Source organism: Ambystoma mexicanum, chromosome 5p (assembly GCF_040938575.1).
Source record: "Ambystoma mexicanum isolate Mex_15411 chromosome 5p, UKY_AmexF1_1, whole genome shotgun sequence".
NCBI lineage: Eukaryota > Metazoa > Chordata > Amphibia > Caudata > Ambystomatidae > Ambystoma > Ambystoma mexicanum.
This window is the reverse complement of record NC_090930.1, coordinates 1,112,504,431-1,112,519,186: the sequence shown is the minus strand read 5'-3', so window position 1 is coordinate 1,112,519,186 and position 14,756 is coordinate 1,112,504,431. Positions and strand designations below refer to the sequence as shown.

Genomic DNA, 14,756 nt, shown 5'->3' with positions numbered 1-14,756 from the left:
TGCTACGACGCGCATGCTGGGGTGCGAGCACAGGAAGTTTGTAGGCGACAGAAAATGGCGTGGCACATAAGTCCAATCAGCGAAGAGCAGCAGCAAACAGCGAACAGTGATTCCAAGAAGCGTAGCCGGCAGCGGACAGCAGGGCTCAGGAGTAACAGGCACTTGCAGCCAGGCACTTCCTGCTGTCCTGGAATAGCTACGTCCTCGTGTGTTTGGCCTTGCTCAGAGTGTGCTTTCATGCTCTGCCTTTTATCCCGGTGGGGAAGCAAAAGGGAAGTCACGTGTGTGTAGTTATCGGCAACTGCCTGACCCTTGTGTTGGGACATATCAGGTATACAGCTCTGGTGTTAGTCCGTTGTCTTTCAAGTTAATCTGTCTGTGAGAAAGTGTTTGTTCTAAGAAGGGGGCGGGGGGTGAGTTTCGAGATATCCTACGGGGTAGGATGGGGAAAAGGTGTCATAAGGAAAGGGATACCCTGTCTCACCTTTCGTTGTCCCACTTCCACTCCCCGAAGACCCCTCATCCAGGTGATCCTCCCGCACTGGTCCACCCCCAGGAACTGGATCCAATAGCGATGGGTGTGTCCTGGCCACCTGGATGACGGATCCCAGGGAACTAGCGGCGGGTGAGACACATTGAGGTTTCTCATATTAGGTACTATCGTAATGTAGCTACATCCCTCATATTCCTATGTACAGCTGTATCCCCTCACTCAGTCCCCCTTTAGCCTCCTCGGCTTAAAAGGGGACGGTCCTTTTTTGGTTAGGTTATTATATTCCAAAACGATTGCATTAGAGTACAAATAGGGAGAAACTGAATATGAGGGACACACAGTTTGTAGGTGTTGCTTGGTTAATAGGCCACCCATTGACTCCATTTGTCATGCTAATCCCTATGGCCATTCCCACCCAGATCATGCCCCTCCTGCCCAAACCCCCTTCTCATGGGAACTCTGAGCTCTCTATAATCAAGCCTTAACATCAAACTTTGTGCTCGAAGTGCGTGCCCATGTTTTTTTAAAGCAGCCTTCAGAGAGTTGACTTAATTTTAGCTGTACATGCTACTGGTGTAGTAAAAATGTCTTAACCAGATCTGCCTTTAGCCAATCTATTTATAAGTACTGTGCATGTCTTTCAGAGAAGTCCTGTTAAATAAAAAAGCATTGGCAAAGCCAAAAGTTTTTGGGTTGTGGATATGTATAAGGCATTTGCGAGGCACTAATAGATGTCCAGAATCAGAAAAGTATAAGCATGTCTAGTGGTACTTTTTCTGCAATTTCCTCAGTTCTCTTTCCTTTTCTTCCTTTAAAGCAGGACTGTCCGACCTAGTGATTCGTAGCCTGCCATTGTCAAGACTGCATCAAATCGACATTTTTCAAAACAATCACTGCAAAAGGTGTTGTCGGCATCTCAAAAAACAAAACTCCAGTCTGTCCAGAAAACACAGCAGTTGACCCAGTGCGCTGCGTGCAATAGAATTAATTTGTATTATATGTACAAGGCAATACAGATTTTCCATACATTCGTTACAGAAAGTCATGATTCTATTAAAGACTCAGAGGCGAAAAATGATGCTCTGAACTTTCCTTTACTACTCGAGCAGCAAAGTAACAATAAACAATTGTGAAAAACCAATAAACAAAAGCTACAATTCCCAGCAGCCTGCAATCAATTTGTAGTCCGTTTTTCACAAGCTCATGAAAAACGATGTGGTCCCTCAGTCCAATCATATCTCATCTCCTATTACCACTGCCTGAACCACAGTCCTTCCTCTTTCTTCTGCTGATCGAACATCCAAAAACTTGCGCCCCAACCGGTAGACGACTTCTTAATCTTCACTTTGTTCCCCTTTCAAGGCGTTGTTGTCTTCTGCTCTGCTCCTGTTGAAACATGCATATACAATTACCTATCTCATCATGAACGGGTGGGCAATCGCAAATCAACATCATTACAGGGCCATTTACATCATTACATTACTCTTTAAACACCATATTTACACACTTTTGATTGGATCGATTAATTTGGGTGGAATAATCTTTTGCCTCTGAGCCTTTAATAGAATCATGACTTTCTGTAACAAATGTATGGAAAATCTGTATTGTATGTCGAGACTCGGAGCCTCAGATTATGCTTGTTTAAAGCTTACTAACCACCAACAACGCTACTTGATCTACCGGTCTAAAATAGACATTTTTAAAAGTTTCCTCATTAGACCAGTCTGCCGCCCTCAAAATAGCTTCCAGGCGGGCTCCTGCCATAAAGGCCGATGACGCCATTGCACCTCTCGTCGAATGAGCTCCAAACTGACCCACATCTATGCCTGCCTCTGCCATGCACCATCTTACCCATCTAGACAATGTGGCCGATGCTACTGCTTTAAAAGGTTTCCTAATAGCTATCAACAATTGATATTCCCCATTGGGCCTCACCATATTCGCCCTGGCTTCATAAACTTTCAAACACCTAACAGGACATAACTTAGGCTTCTCCGGGAAAGCCATATACTCAACCGATTTAATGTTTGTCTTTGTCCTCTTCTCTATATAAAATATTACCCCTGAAGGTGAGAAGGATTTCCTATTTATCTCTAAAGCCTTCACATCAGACACTCTATTGCATGAAATCAAACATAACAAAGTAGTTAACTTAGCCCACAGCGCTTTCCTAGAAAGATTCTCATTGTCTGGCCAAGCCTTAAACATCCTCAAAACCACACTCACGTCCCAAAGATGAGAATATCTAGGTGTGGGTGGTCTCATGCACTTGACAGCTTTCAATAGCCTGCATATTAGGGGATGCTCACCTGCTGGTCTACCCTCAATGTACTCATGACCTGCCGATATCGCAGACCTGTAGTTGTTAATAGTCCTGTAATCCTTCGCCTGAGCCGCCTGGGCTGCCAGAAAATTCACTATGTGTATTACATCCGTTCGTATCTCTCTCAATGAGATTTCTTGTCTTGTCATCCTATACTTTATTTCCTTCTTTATGGAATTCACCTTCTCTAACGGTAGTTTGAGTGAACCCTGAGTTGTCTCTAAGACGAAGGCTAGAAATTCCATCTCCCATGCTGGTTCTAGCTCCGACTTCTCCCAGTTTATCAGAAAACCCAGTTGCTGCAGAAAAACTGTTGTTATCCGAATCTGCTCTACCAGAACCTCTCTGTCCTTGCACATCAGGCAGATGTCGTCCAGGTAAATAATCATTCTGATCCCCTGTTCTCTCAGGTGTCCTACTACTAGTTTCAATAGTTTGGTGAAGCATCATGGAGCTGACCCCAGACCAAACGGAAGACATTTGAACTCCCATTTCTCTCCTTTTCATAAGAATTGTAATAGCCTCCTCTGATCCTGATTAATCGGAATCTTTAAATAAGCATCTCTGAGATCTATCCTTGCTAACCAATCTCCTTTCTGAAGAACGTCCCTTAAAAGGTGAATCCCTTCCATTTTGAAATGTTTGTATATTAGAAAATAATTCAGACCCTCGAGATGTATTACTGCCCTTACCTTATCGAGCTCTTCGCTCATCCGCCTCCAACTCCCTCAGGGTCAGCCGCTTCTCCAAGCAACGAGTCGGGGGTAGACCTCTCTCTGCGGCAAGGGCCTCCCTCTGGAACAGCCTTCCTGCCTCCCTGAAACTTGAGGAGTACCATCTCCGGTTCTGGAAGCACCTCAAAACCTTCCTCTTTGCTTCTGCTTTCTCTCCCCTTTCCCCCTGCTAATTCTTGAACTGAAACTGCACTGAATCTGCAACTGGGCCACTCTCACCGATCTCGGTCCTTGGCCCAGCCATTCTACACTTGCACTGCCTCCCTGGCAACCCCAGCACTGCGGGACTGTCTCTGTATCCCTACAGCCCCCTTCCCAGCACTTGTCTGCACATACCTTGCACTTGCCACCAGCTTGCCCTAGCCACCAGCTTGCCCTATTATTTATCTATTATTCGAGTGGATTATGTCCTCCAACGTATTCCTCATCTTAGATGTATTCCATCCAGCTTTGCTGCTCTTGGGAAATTGTTTCGGCAGAGGGCGCCGTGCGTCGATGTCGTCGAGTCGATGGTCCCTCGAAGGCCTCTGTCGAGGGTGATGTCATCGGGTGTATAAGTAGTACGCGCAGCGCCCGTTGGCCTCAGTTCCGTTTTTCCACAGTATACATTGCTTCAGATTCGGCGCGCCTCGAGTTCTGTGAGAAGATATATAATAACGAACTATGTCCTCGTCATCGACGCCGACCACGACCCCGAAATCGGGATTCAAAAAGTGCACATCGTGCAGGTCAAAAATGTCGATCGCGGACCCGCATCGAGAGCGTTTGTGGTGCCTCGGAGAAGGCCACGACATGGAGGCCTGTACGAAGTGTCAGGCGATGACGGGTAAGGCCTTGCGAGAGAGGAGAGGAAAGCTACAGGTAGGTCAAAAAACCGATTGAAAAACCTCTAGCGTCGAGTCGAGATCCCGTGAGGAGAATTCTCCTCGACGCGAAAGGCATCGATCGAGGTCCCGTAGCGATTCCCATCGCTCGTCGTCTTCGTCAAAAAGATCGAAGAAACGACGCCACTGGTCTCCCTCCACCTCGTCATCAGACTAGTCTCCAAAAAAGATGAAATGCCCCCGAAACATTCGTCTACCGAAGAGTGGGAAGCATTCCAGGTCAAAATGTTGGAGGTGTTTGAAAGAGCGAAGCCTCGGTCCGCGCTTTCTTCGGAAGCTGGCCGGGAGCGTCATCGCTCCGACACTCGTGCGCCCTCGAGCTCGGGTGATCGAAAAAGGAAAGATAGGGAACCTTCCAGGACGCCGAGTGAAAAACGCTCAAGTCGAGTCGACCGCTCAAGATCATCGATGCCGTCCGAGACCCATCATACCTCGAAGGGAAAATCTTCGAACGACGCCCTTGAAGCAGACCCTGTTGACGACCACAGTGTCATTGACGCCGTTATCGACGTCGACGCCGAAACCCTCAGCGCCAAAGGCTCCAGCCAAGCCAGGGAAGCCAGAAAAAGAGAAGGATAAGGTTACAAAACCTGTATTGTCCTCAGAGCCAGGTACTAGACCTCTTCCGCCTCCTCTCCCAGAGAAGGTTTTCAAGCCTCTCCCCAGAAAGGAGTTTTTCAAATCCCTGACCTCAATTTTTGAGGAACAGGAGAGATCTGTTGAGAAGAATGTACCTTTTGGGCTGGAATATGGCACCCCAAATGTCCCAGAATGTTTGATTTCAGAAGAAAGCAGAATGAGGGACTTGGTGGAATCATTACACAATGCAAGTGGCATTGACACATCTCCTGAAAACGACTTTGGCAGACCAGAACCAGGAGAGCATGCCAGTCCATCATACCGTCAATTAATGACAAAGGTAGTAGATTACTTAGGATGGGCTAAACCATCAGCCCAATTCATCCAGGATGATTTAACAGATATATTGGACCATGGTCCCACCGAAGATCCAGTACTACCCTTCCATGTAGCCCTGCAAAATAGGGGGGCCAAGGATTGGGAAACTCTGGATTCTATTCCTCCGGTAAATAAATCCCTCACCTCAAAATACCGCCCGGCCAGTAGCGACCCCGACTATTTGTCTAAACACCCAACTCCCGAGAGTCTGGTCATACAGGCAGCCACAGCTTCTAACAAACTTGCATACCCATCTATCCCTCCAGACAGGGACGTTAAGCGTGTGGATGGTTGGGCACGGAAGGTATTTTCAGCCGGGAGCATGGCATTAAAATCTGTCAACTCCACATGTGCCTTGGCAAAAGTTTTGTACACTCTTTGGGAGTGCATTGCAATGGCGGCGGAGCACATACCAGAAGGGGAAGAAAGGGAAGGGTTCCTAGCCATCGTTAGAGATGGAAAGGAAGCTATGCAGGAATCCCTTCAATCTGGATTGGACACTGCAGATAGTGTAAGCAGGTCCATGGGCACTAGCACGGTAAAGCGCAGATTTGCGTGGTTACGGAAGTCGGGTTTCGCACCGGATGTACAGAACCTTCTTCTGAACATGCCTTTTGACGGGTGTCACCTTTTTTGGCAACAAGGCTGACGAGAGCCTTGAGAGGTTGCAGACCTCAAAAGCAGCTGCCAAATCTTTAGGAGCTGCTATTAGGCAACCTCAGCCTTTTTGTGCGCAAGGACAGTCATGGAGGGGACGATCCTATCGTTACTACACCTCATATGGAAAGGCGAGAGGAATGGCCAGTCAAAGGGACCAGAAAAAGGCCACTCGTGGTGGACGAGGAAAACGTGCTAAACCAGCTCCAGCCTCTCTACCATCAACGGCTGCATCATCCGCCACAAAACCGCTTTGAGGACTTGAATCACAAAACACCTGTGAAGGGGGCAGGCTGTCACAGCATCTGCAAGAATGGTGAGCCATTACTTCAGATGTTTGGGCTCTAAAAATAATAGCCCAAGGCTATTGCCTTCCTTTTCTAAAGCAACCTCAAAGCAATCCACCAGGGAGACACCCGTTGAAGTCTTCAAACCCGCTCCTACAGCAGGAAGTTTTAACCCTGCTGGAGAAAGGTGCTATACAACCAGTACCTGCAGCGGAGAGGAACAAGGGATAGTACTCCCCGTATTTTTTGATCCCCAAAAAGGACGGAGGACTGAGACCCATAAGAAACTTGAACAAGTTCCTCAGGAAGGACAAGTTCAAGATGGCTACCCTTTCTCAGATCCTTCAGGCCCTTCAACTGCAGGACTGGTTGGTGTTATTGGACCTCCAGGATGCTTATTTTCATGTGCCGGTTCATCTCAAACACAGAAAATACCTGAGGTTCGTAGTTGGCGACTCAAATTATCAGTTTCGAATCCTGCCTTTCGGGTTGACCTCCGTCCCGAGGGTCTTTACCAAGTTAATGGTAGTGGTGGCAGCGCACCTCAGGAGAGGGGGGATTCATGTCTACCCCTACCTGGACGATTGGTTGATCAGAGCGCGTTCTGCCTAGCAAGCACTGGATCATCTGAAAGTCACCTGCCACTTCCTCCACAAACTGGGCTTCTCCCTCAATTTCAAGAAGTCACAGATGACACCTTCCCAACAGCTTCAGTACATAGGAGCTGTATCAGACACGTCCTTGGGAAAGAGCTTGCCTCCCAAGTCGAGTTCTCAAGACATTCTTCATATTGTTTCCAAATTCCAAAATGCCCAAAATCTCCAGGCTTACGACTTTTTAAGGTTGCTCGGCCTCATGGCATCCTGCATCTTTCTGGTGCCAGAGGCACGCTTGAGGGTGAGATCCCTTCAATGGGCCCTAAAGACTCAGTGGTCCCAGTTCTGGGGACAAATGACGGATCTTCTTCAGATTCCGAACAAGGTCAGACAAGACCTTCTATGGTGGACCTGTACAGAGAACATCCTAAAAGGAGAACCTTTTTGGCAACCATAGCCAGAGATCACAGTAGTGATGGACGCCTCACTCCTGGGGTGGGGAACTCATGCCAATGATTTGACAATCAACGGTCGTTGGTCTCCATCGGAGTACAAACTACATATCAACCTTTTAGAGCTGAGGGCAATCAGACTAGCGCTGAAGGCCTTCCTGCCATCTGTCAGGGGAAAGAATGTCCTGATAATGACGGACAACACAGTGGCCATGCACTACCTAAATAAAAGAGGAGGTGTGGGGTCACTACCCCTGTGCAGAGAGGCAATGCAGCTCTGGTATTGGGTGATTTAAGAAGGAATCTCTTTAACGGCAATTCATCTAGCCGGGGAAGAGAATATGACGGCAGATGCTCTGAGCAGGCAGAGCACGGTATCCCACGAATGGGAACTGGCTCAGGAAGTCATTCAAGAGATCTTCGCCCTTTGGGGAACCCCTCAAGTAGACCTGTTTGCAACTGAAATCAACCGAAAATGCGAAAGGTATTGCTCAAGGGAATTTCCCCCGAGAGGAGCCCTGGCAGACGCGTTCGTGGTGGAGTGGAATTTCCCACTATTGTACACGTTCCCTCTGATTCCCGTCATTCCTCAGGTCATCAGGAGGCTGAGAAGGTTTCGGAGCCGCATGATCCTAATTGCCCCGGATTGGGCCAGGAGAACGTGGTACCCGGACCTTCTAGACATGTCCATCTGTCCTCCAGTACGTCTTCCTCAGAGAGAGAACCTTCTCTCTCAAATGGAGGGTCAGGTTCTCCATCCAGAGGTCAAAACGCTCAACCTTCATGCTTGGTATCTGAAAGGCTGAGATACAGGGATTGGAACCTTCCAGATGACGTTATGGAGGTGTTGCTTTCGGCAAGAAGGCCAGCAACAAAGTCTCTATACCGTTGCCGTTGGAAAAGGTTTTGCAACTGGTGCAGAGAAAAGAATGTCGATCCTTTTCTATGTTCTATTCCGGAAGTATTATCTTTCCTTCTGACCCTAGCACATAGAGGTCTGAATATCGGAACAATAAAAGGTTACCTTGCGGCACTTTCCATTTTCAAGCGCTCATCGGAAGAATGCTCGTACTTCAAAATTCCTTTGATAATACAATTCTTAAAAGGACTCACTAATGTGTTTCCTCCTCACCCATTTCAAGTACCGATCTGGGATCTAAATTTAGTCCTAAAATTCTTAATGTGTGCCCCTTCTGAGCCTATGCACACGTGTCCATTAAGATTACTAACGTGGAAAACAGCCTTCTTGGTTGCTCTAACATCAGCAAGAAGAGTGAGCGAATTGCAGGCACTGTCTTCTGGGCCACCCTATACTGTGTTCCATGAGGACAGAGTTGTGATGAGGGTAAAATCATCATTTCTACCGAAAGTAATATCTGATTTTCATTTAAGTCAGAAAATTGTCTTACCCGCATTCTATCCTCCACCCCATCCTTCGAAGGAGGAGGAAAGATTACACAGGTTGGATCCGAAAAGAGCTTTAAGCTTTTACATCTCTAGACTTTCCAGACTTAGAGTGGACAACCAGCTGTTTATAGGTTACACAGGAAGGAAACTGGGTCAATTGGTGACAAAACAGACAATTTCACGCTGGAATGTGCTTTGCATTTCAGAATGCTACAGACTAGCTCAAAAAGACCCTCCAGAAGGGTTAAGGGCTCATTCCACCAGAGGCATCGCCTCCTCCACGGCCCTTCAAAGAGGTGTTCCAATAAGATCCATTTGCGAAGCAGCAACTTGGTCTTCGCTACACACCTTCTCAAAATTCTATAACCTGGATGCTTCCCAGTCTAGGGAGCTAACTTTTGGAAAAGTACTGTACTCAGCCATCTAAGAGTATCGAAAAATCTACCCCCTCCTCCAGAGAAATTGTCCACTCTGCTTTGGGAGTCTATCTAAGATGAGGAATACGTTGGAGGACACAATCCACTCCAAGAACAAGTTACTTGCCAACTGGTAACGTTCTTTCGATTGGATGTTCCTCCAACGTATTTCTCATCGCCCTCCCAGCCTACCCCTCTGTAAATTATTCCGGGTTATTGCCATCTCAAATCTCGCAAGGCTCATACCTGTCTGCCGACACAATCTACACAGTACAAGATCAAAGATAAAAAGGGGTAAAACAGAACTGAGGCCAACAGGCGCCGCACATGCTACTTATACACCCGATGACGTCACCCTCGACGGAGGCCTTCGAGGGACCATCGACTCGACGACATCGACGCACAGCGCCGTCTGCCGAAAAAATTTCCGAAGAGCAGCAAAGCTGGATGGAATACATCTAAGATGAGGAATACGTTGGAGGAACATCCAATCGAAAGAACGTTACCAGTTGGTAAGTAACTTGTTCTTCTACCCTGTACTGCACTTTTCCCCCCTCCCTTTTCCCGATGCACTTTTTCCCCTTCCCCGTACCCATGCACTTGCGCGATCTGAATGACACCTGGCCTAGTAGGATCGCTGTCTGTCTTCCCTCTGTTCCCCCCTCCCTGCCTCGTCGCGCCTTGAAACACTTGTGTATAGGCGCGTTACAAATGCTATATCATATCATATCATACCTTGTTTTTCCTTTCACTAAGAACAGGTTGCTCATGGAACTTCCCTGACCGTCTGAGGCTGGGCCTATTGCGTTCTTTATCTTGAGTAGCTCTACCTCTCTGTCTAACAGATCCTCATCCTGTTTGCTGAACCTTATCTGCCTTGGTGAGGTTATCTGTGACGGTTCCTGCCACAATTCCAACAGAAAACCTTGCACAGTCTGTCTCACCCATGCATCTGAGGATATCTCCTCCCATTTTCCTACATGCAACTTCACTCTTCCTCCTACTGGAGGGATTTTTAATTCCACCTTTTTTTTCGCTGCTTTTATTTCTCTCACCTGAATTATTCTGGTGCTGCTGTCTACTGTTACTTTTCCAACCTCTGCCCCTACCTCTTCCCCTGGATGGGAAGAAAGGGTTTGAACTCCGGTCCTCTTGCTTCCAGTTGGCTCTGTCGTTATAGGACCTTCTGTACTGGTTGCGGCTGGACGAGCGGCCCTTTCCTCCTCCAGCCCTGTCAAAAAACATCCTCCCGAAAATGTTCTTAAGGGAAGATTGAGCCCTGTCCATGGACACGTATGTGCTGGCAAACTTCGCCATATCCTAAATGAAGAGGTCCCCAAATAGCTTGCCCTTCGCCGCTGCAGCTTGTTCAAACGAAGCCAGCTCACCCAGCCTAGAGTCCAACTTCATTAAAATGGACCTCCTCCTTTCAGTGGCCAACGCTGTGTTGGCATTTCCCAAAAGGCATAGAGTTCTCTGCGCCCAACCAGCCACTATCTCAGGGTCTATGGGCTCCTTCTTTGTTTTGGTTTCCTCAGCGAGCAGCCAGATTCTAGTAATAGGGCACAACATATCTTAGTTTGTCTTGATAGAACCTCCAGAACCTGTTGATTCCTCTTTTCATGTCCCTGCCATATCTCCCCAGGAACGTGATTATTCTCTCATCAAACTCTGGGGTTTCAGCCACCCCGTCCGGTGCCCTCGGCCTCGGGCATTCAGCTCTTAATTTGCTTCTCGCTTGCCTGCTCAAGGGTGTTCTCAATCTTTTCCTTATATATTCTGCAATTCTTTCAGTGGGGTGCCACTCATTAGACCTCGGATGTACCAACTCGTCCGGGTCAAATTCATCCTTATGTGGGTCAACATCCTCCCTCCTGCCTTTCTTGCTCTTGGACTCCCACTCGTCATCATCTGGGGAGGTCTGACTCTCTGATGTACTGTCTGCGTCCGATTTCGAACTGCTTCTACAGTATTCATCATCAGATTCACTTGAACTTATGTCTCTCTCGAGACCTCGCCTTTCTCTTCTCTGCTCTGGATCTGCGTGATGAACCCAGGGGGGGGGGTCTGGGAGCTACGATCCCTGCGGGTCTTTTTCCTGCTTCCCCCTTTCTCCCTGTGCACCTTGCCCATGCGACAAAACAGCCAGGTCCTGAATTATGCCCCTTTCCCTATGGGGTCTTTGGGCACTATTCAGCCTCTGAATTGCCTCGCTCATGAGTAGGCCGCTCACATGAGGACCCTTTGAGCCATCCGAGTAGTCACTCATTTTCTTCAATTTGTGCCGTATATAATATGCAGTTTTCCTCGGTTGCCCCGTCAATTTGCTTATCTTTTATTCGTAGCTAGGCGAGTCTCTGTCACTAATAGCAGTTTTTCCTGGGACTGTGCCTGTCCAATAAGAGACTTATAATCAATCTTTAAGGTATCACCTCCCCAGTCCGGCAGATAATGAGGGGTCTGCTCTAGTTTTTCCTGGGACTGAGCCTGTCACTTACTTACAAGGCAGCAGTGGCTTTCCAGCCTGAAGTGCTGCTTTTCGACCACCAGGTGGCGTCAGCCGTCTATCATAAAGAGCTTCACCTCTGCTCTCTTCCCAGAGCCTCCAGCCTTGAATACGAATCAATATATATGTACATTTTCTTAGCAACTGCTGTCTGTACTCGTGAGTGCTCCCTGCATTCCAACCAAGTTCGCAATGGTGCCGAAACCGAAAGTTCCGTTGCGAACTTGCGTTGAAACAGTGTCTCCTAACGAGGCAATCTTGGACGCCGGACCATCCCGTTGCGTCCTATGTTGCGGAAATGCTCCACCAAATCCTCTCCCTGACGTCACGCGCGCGCGCGCCCATTAATTCATTACAATGCACACATAGACAAGTTAACATACGAATAGTAAACGAAATGCACTTATCTCGGCTGCTCGAGCAGCAAAGAAAGAGGATGGACTGTGGTTCAGGCAGTCGTTATAGGAGATGAGACGAGATATGATTGGACTGAGGGACCACGTGTTTTTTTATGAGCTTATGAAAAACAGACTACGAATTCATTGCAGGCTGATGGGAATTGTAGTTTTTGTTTATTGGTTTTTCATAATTGTTTATTGTTACTTTGCTGCTGGAGTAGTAAAGGAAAGTTCAGAGCATAATCTGAGCGTCTGAGTTCTGACATAGAATTATACATTCTTAGCAGCTTGGGCCGGGCGTTGCAGCGGTGAAGTGAAGAACCCCGTAGTGCTGATTATTACTAGCAAGATATAATTATTTATACATATGAGGCAGAAGTATTTTTGTCTCCATAGCCTTGATGAGATATACATCTTGGTCTCTTCAAAAGTGATCCCCGTAGCTTATTGTTGGCTTTTTCTCTTCACCACTGTAACGCAGACAGTGACCCCTGCTGCTAATGAAACTAAGCAGCAGGGATCACAGCGCAGCATCGGGAAGTTAACTCCTTCATTGCCGGCAGTGAAGTGATTCTGCTTGTAGCCGTTTTTGTCCACCTATTACCCCTATCATTGAACTGAACAAGCGCAACAATAAGCGCTTACTAGGGCTAATAAGAGGACAAAAACCGCAACGACCAACTTGCAAAAATGATAAGCAAAAAGAAGCCCCAAGTCGCTTATAATAAGAAGACCTGGCATTGGCAACATTGAGAGTGACGCGACGAGCTGGCATTGAGGCTCCTTTATAGGTAGTTCAGGAGTTAATGCCAATTTTCCAACTTGCTGGTGGCCATTTTCAAAACAACTATAGACAGTTGCACATGCTTCAAAACAAATGAGCAATCTTGGAAAGCAGGTATCCGATTCCTATTCTTCTCCACTTGCGCCATAAGGACCAGGTGGCGCATTGGCCCATGACAGCATCATGACAATGGGCCCACTGGGCTACCCTGGTCCAAAGAGTATCCTCATATGGTGGGGGCCGGAGACCGCGGCCACTTAATGTGTACTGAACATGCTGATGGCAGTGACACACGCATTTATTTTTAATCACAATAATGCCTTCTTGAGTAGAATAAACTAACAGTGGTTGTTCCTCATGGTACAAGACCTATTCTTTGTGCCATCTTCTTTGTTGCCCGTCAAGCTTCCTTCTCAGGTAAGAAATTCCCAAATAAGGACATGCACTTTCACATCAATCCAGCTCTGACAGACAGTTCTTCATGCTTGTGATCTGGCAGAAACTGGGTTGTGCAACTTTCTGGCCTGAATCCAGACTTCAACCAGGGGAGGGCCTGTTGCAGGACAGAATGTGGCATTACAGGCTTCCCCTACTAGGAACGCCTCCAGCTGTTTGAATTTTGTAGCTCCCTTTCATAGTAGGCTGGTTTAGTCCCCAGCCTGAAATCTGGATAAAATAAGAGGATCCAGAGCTATTCAAGACTGTCAACCACAACAGTCAGACACCTAAAGGTGAAGGACCACTAGAGACCGGTCAGAGGACTGCTACAGCGACAAGCATTGGCCAAGCCACCCACCAGACTTCGGACCTCTGCCACCACCAAATCAACTGGGAAGACCGTATCCAGGTGCCCACCTCGTCTTGACTGGTGGGACCAACCAGTATTAAGCTCGTTTCTGCATGCGTTGCTTTTCCAAAGTCAGAATTGTGTCTGGATCAGCCTTTGGCCTGATCCTTACTGGAACCTGACTCCAGCTTTGCACAATCCCCTTCTTGCCTCATCAGTGGAAACCTTGCAGGAAACCTACAAGCTTTGCTGGAACATGCTGCTGCTATCTCTCCCCATGAGAACACAAACTCTGATTGTGCTGTTCCTGAGGGCCTTCTGAACTTGTCCTTGGTACCACCAATGTCTTCTCCCATCTGCTGCTCATGTGAGCTCCTCCCATGTTGCTATACCTGAATTCAAGTCATCTTCACCCTGTCCTGGAGTCAATTTTTGGGCCTGACCTAACCATCGCTGGAAGCTTTCAATCCACAGACGGAGAACCTCCTACAGCGAAGCCGCCATTAAACCTTATTGCCACCACCACTTCCTTGTCCCGTGGTGTCCAGGGTGTTGCAAGTCAGAGTCAAGGGGTTGGGATCCCTTAAATTACAAGAAGCTATCTTACCGGGCCGAAGGAGGCGGAGTCTGTCAGGATCCCTCTCTTTGGTCATCTAGGGCCTGGGAACTGTTAGTTGTCATGTCTTTCTCCTTATGGTTAACACATTCCCTTCTGTATGCATGTCACTGCTCCCTTCCTGTTGCTGGGACCAACAAGTGCAGGTGAAGTGAAGGACAGGAAGTTGCAGGAAGATTAGAATAAAGTAAATATCAGAAGATACTAGGAGTTTGTGAGAGGAGGAAGTAATAAAGAAGGTTACACCTGCAATACCTCTACAGACTTTTCATTTTAGCATTTGAAGAGACGATAACTGGCGATGAGGACCATGATCCTCTAAGGAGGAACTGTGTTAGAGAGTTTTACTAAAGTCCACCTGTGGTAGGACTGTAGAAGAATCACTCTTAGGAGTGCAGGGCACCACATCTTAGGTTTGGCCTGAACTACCCAAAAGGTTTGGTAGCTATGATTGAGCAG

At 47.5% G+C, this 14,756-nt stretch overlaps 1 long non-coding RNA gene across 2 annotated transcripts; it reads right to left on the bottom strand.

The window, feature by feature from the left end:
• Nucleotides 1–1,568: 1,568 nt before the first annotated feature.
• Nucleotides 1,569–12,162, bottom strand: LOC138481444 (uncharacterized). Of its 2 annotated transcripts, none has more exons than XR_011274248.1 (2): nt 12,096–12,162; nt 1,569–1,879 (listed from the first exon to the last, which is right to left on the bottom strand). It is a non-coding gene; the product is annotated as an uncharacterized lncRNA (long non-coding RNA). The 2 variants fall into 2 exon arrangements; XR_011274247.1 differs by lacking the exon at nt 12,096–12,162 and adding an exon at nt 3,509–12,086.
• Between the last annotated feature and the right edge of the window lie 2,594 nt (nt 12,163–14,756).